This window comes from Simochromis diagramma, unplaced genomic scaffold (assembly GCF_900408965.1).
Source record: "Simochromis diagramma unplaced genomic scaffold, fSimDia1.1 OVJJ01000005.1, whole genome shotgun sequence".
Lineage (NCBI taxonomy): Eukaryota > Metazoa > Chordata > Actinopteri > Cichliformes > Cichlidae > Simochromis > Simochromis diagramma.
In genome coordinates this window covers 1,477,305-1,481,849 of record NW_024387097.1, presented here as the reverse complement: position 1 = coordinate 1,481,849, position 4,545 = coordinate 1,477,305, and the positions used below count along the sequence as shown (strand labels likewise).

Below are 4,545 nucleotides of genomic sequence, written 5' to 3'. Positions count from 1 at the left end.
AGGCCGTCTTGTAATCAATCCAGGTAGTGCACAGGTTGGTCAGCCTAGTCTTGTAGTCTCAGGCGACTGGTTTGTCTACCAGTAGCTGGTGTATATGTCTATTCATATTCATCCATTCGCTATGATGCCTGACAGGAGTTTACATGTGGTACTAAGGCATGTTATTGGTCGGGTAGTTGGATGGGATTGGTCTCTACTGGGGGTCCTTAGGATCAGGACTGTCCGCCCTTCGGTTAGCCATTCTTGTCAATTAGCAGCTGGTTCATTTGTGCTGTCAGACGCTCATGGAGTGCAGTCAGCTTCTTCAGCCGGTAGGCGTGAACCACGTGGGGCCCTGGTACTGTCCAACTCTTCATACTGGAGACCCTTTCATGGATATCTGCCACTCTGATGGTTACTGGACCCTGTTCAGGGAGGTCGCTGTGGTCTATCTTGGATGTCTTGGATGTAGATGTGGCAGGATGAATGTTATCCCTCGGTCCAACCCACTTTCAGCCTGGCCCATTAGGGGGCGCTGGTATAAATAGTGGCCATTTGAGTGTCTCTGCATCGCTTGCCTGTGATCTCCTTTTTGGTCACCTGACTTCCCCTCGGTGTGGTAGAGATCATTTGTGGGTTACTCCTCTGAAGTCTCCATCGCGGCTGGTCGTAGCTATAGAAGCCTCCTGAGCTATTCTGCTTACGTTCTATGACACGGCTTACTTGGTACGTAATCAACTTTTGTTACGCTCTGTGCCTTCTATTGTTCTTTTATAGTAACTATTTATTATGTTTCGCAGGAAGTGTGGGCCTTAGTTTTGCGCCAAGCTACGCGAACTGAAGTGCTGCTGTTTTGCCTTGCTGTGCTTTTATCGTCTGTTCCCGTTGTGAGATTTCTTTCCCCGCTGCTGTCAGCTTTTACAGTGGACGTCGGCGTGGACAACGGCCATATGCATGCCGGTTATCGGAGTCAGCTGGCGTGCATATTGATTGACTGTTAACTTGTCGTCGTGTGACGGCAAGTTGGAGCAGTACGGCGATTCCGTTTGCTCCAGATTTTAGAGTTTTATCCAGATTGTATGTTGTTTTATTGCTTTTGATTTGTAGTTTGGATTTTTGTTACACCACTGGTGGGAGGCCCTTTTTCTAGCTGTAGATCACCAGTGTGGTCTTGCAGTTGGGTTATCCCCCGGTGCTACACATTAGTTTGTTGTAATATATTAAAATTTTCTTTGTTTCTTTTATTCAGATGCGGAGTGCCGACGTGGAGGAGACTAGGGTGCCTTGGTGGTGGGATCCCTTGAGTGTACACACCTGCCTTGTTTAGTTTATTAGTGTGAGTGTGTGATAGTGTGCTGCACTTGTGTTTTGGGTTGTTTTTTCTTTAGTTTGTGTGTGGCATCCCTGCCCCTCCACTGGTAAGCCTCAGCTCTGAATACCTTTTTAAGCATATTCGTACTTGAATATTTATGATTGTGCTTTTATATGGTGTTTTAAATAATTATTAATAAATTGTCAATTTGTTTATCATTGAACCTCGTCTCTGGATTGAGTATAGCGAACCTAAGTGCCTTTTTGGTGATTTAGTGTTATTTCCAGTATTCTCTGGGTGAAATTCCCAGGGTGGCGTTGTCGTTCTTTAAAACTGAAGAGTATTTACTTTATATCCCATCCTCGTCTCGCCACATAGACATCCAGTATTGCTCAGTCTCCAGCCTTGGTGGTGCTGTTCTCATATTGTTCCCCTGCCACTGAGAGTACACCTTGGCTGGTTCTGTGGAGACTCTGCTTGGCAGTTTCCAAAGCCTCAGGTATGGACAGCTTCCTGTACTCCTTAGGCACCTCCTTCATTGCACTTTTCTGCAGCTCCGATAGTTGGCTAACCTCCGTCCATGCTAACTTGATCTTGGCCTCTAGTCTTCTTCTCCATGTTGTTCCTGCTCCTTCTGGCTTCTTGTAGCTTTTCAACTGATTTCTTCTGCTGTAGTGTAGATCAGCTGGTTAGTCTCTGTATTGGTCACGGTAGGTATCACTCGTAGTGCTGCATTCACATAATCTAGTAGATCTTCTGAGGGCACTTCACCTAGTCTTGGTAACCGGCTACGGAGGATCCAGGTTTCAAGCTTCACCATGATCCTATCTTTCAGGTCAGTTCCTCTCACACTCAATGATCCTTCTTCCATCACACTTGGGGCTTGGTACCCAATCTCGGGTGGAGGTGATGAAATCTCCCCCCTGACCTGCCACCCAGCTCGCCCTTGCCGTAGCATTTGTGTTGTACCCTGTCAGTCTCTAGCTGTGAGAGCTGTTCCTTCTTCCAAATGTTGAAACACTGAGCCACTAGTTGTTACGTCCAGCACGGCCAAATTCATCCACCACATCATCACCGGCCATTTTCCAGGCCATTAACCTGCTTCACCTGCGCCGCCGCCGCCTTCCACTTGGCCGGCCTCCTGAAATGTTCTGTCACCTTTGGCGCTGCTGCTTTTCACGCAGTCGGCCCCCTGAACTGTTTCTTCCTGGACTCCTGTGCTGTCAACCTCCGGGTTGGCCCCCTGAGCCACTCTGTTATAGACTGTTGTGCCGTCAGCCTGCAGTCCTGCCCCAAGAACTGTTTGTAAACTGTTTCCTGAGCTCCAGTGTTTTTTGTGAATATTCGGTTTTGGGCTATTTCATGAGCTCCAATGCTCCTTGTGGATTTTTTTTTTAAATTTTAGACTCTAATAATTGTTTAAGTGTCGTTATTTTCCTCTGAGTTACTGATTTGACTGAAACACCAACCTTCCAGCCATTGCTATAAGCTTACGTTTGGACTCTTCAGTTATTAAATCCTCAGTTTTGTTTCACCCTTGGTGTCTTACGTTTGCACCCACACACTCAATCCTGACACTACATATGAACGTTTGGTGCCTAACTGTGGAATTCTGAGATATGCATGCATTATTGAAATTGTACTTGTTTTTTTTGTCTTAAGACATTTCGGGATGTTCACTTGTTTGGAATATGTGTGATTCATTGAATGTAAACCTTTTCAGAATGCACTTGTACTTCTTTACACCTAAAGACATATGAATTATGTTGTTTTTCATTTAGGTTGCTAAGTATTTCACTTGTTAAGTTTGACATTATTGGCCAATTCTGTGTCCAAACACTCCTATGGTTCCCAAAATAAAACAATGAGGCACCAATGAGAGTAAAAAAACAGTCCAGATTCTTGAAGTTCCAATAAAAACCAGTATGGACGCTTTTCCAGTTGTTCCAATAAATGTTAACAACCAATATCCATGAAAAAGAGGATTTATATGGTTTTAGAAGTAGCAGGATTTTAGCTAGCTAGTTTCTGCCTAAAGTCTTTCTAATAAACTAAAATGCACAGCTCTGTACTTTGGACGTAAACAGAAGTGGAAAACTAAATAACAGCAATGTTTTGAGAGTTAGTGAAGTTAGTCTACCATATGATCTGCAACCTGGTTGGTAGTTATAGAGCTTTGTTTAGGTTAATATTGTCATGATCCAGTGTTTTTATCCAGTGGTTTGGGTTTTCATTTCTGTTATTCAGCGTTTTGTTTGATGCTTAGTTTGTAACAGTGTGGATTATTTGACTCTGTTTTCATCTGCCTTACATATTTGCTGCTTCTAAATGAAGGTCAGTTTTCAGTCTGCTTAATCTGAGTCTGCATCTTTTTATGAAAATTAGCACAGAGAAGATGGCAGATGAGGGTGTAAATGTTCAATAAAAAGTCCTCATCATTCTAGGGCAGAAATAATATAACAAAAATGAACCAACCTTCAGCCAGCACATAGTATGAGATAAGCCCATTCAGAACACAAGGCCATTGATATGTTGCTGCATGGTTTGGATTGCTTGCTGTGACAAAGCCTTAATGTCCAAACCAACATCTTAGTTGGCCCAGGAGTGAATGTTCCCTGAAGTGTGCCCAACAGCTATAGTTATACCACGACACTTTAAAACTGATTTTATTCATGCTGCACATCAATAGTGAAAAAGCTCAGGAGGATGTTTTATTATTATTAAGTAAAACAAGATAGTGTGCAGGCAAACATAGTGTTTGCTTCTGAAACACATTTTCTAGTGTGCCAAAATGAAAAGGCCTCTATGCCTACAGCAGATCATGCGTCTTTCATCTGCCTTTCGTGCCTTTGAGTTTGTACCATGTTTAAACACTTTGATCACAGCTTCAGGCTAACAGCAGATTTCATGGTGATTCTTCTGCTTCATTACACTTACCTGCTTTAGCAGCTGTGAGCATGTAACAATGTAGCGTTTCTCCCAGCTGAAGACAAGCTCACAGGAGGTGTAGTGAAGCACCTCCTCGGTGTTGTGGGGATCCAAGATGAATGGGAGGTTTGACCCAGTGAAGCTTCATTGACCCCCCACCCACGAAGAACAATGCAATCAATATGCTGAGTCTGAGAAAATGCACAATGACATCATGCTTTGACCAGGAAACCCCCACCCCCCAATCCCCACCCCGGAATTATGACAAGAAGTAAGTGGCATAATGATTCTTTAGACAAGGCCAGCAGTGTTGTGAAATATTTCCA

The 4,545-nt window shown here is 43.7% G+C and overlaps 1 long non-coding RNA gene across 1 annotated transcript; it reads left to right on the top strand.

Moving 5' to 3' along the window:
- The first annotated feature begins 437 nt into the window (after positions 1 to 437).
- Positions 438 to 1,624, top strand: LOC120743019. Its single transcript, XR_005698020.1, has 2 exons — positions 438 to 705; positions 780 to 1,624. It is a non-coding gene; the product is annotated as an uncharacterized LOC120743019 (long non-coding RNA).
- The last annotated feature ends 2,921 nt before the right edge of the window (positions 1,625 to 4,545 follow it).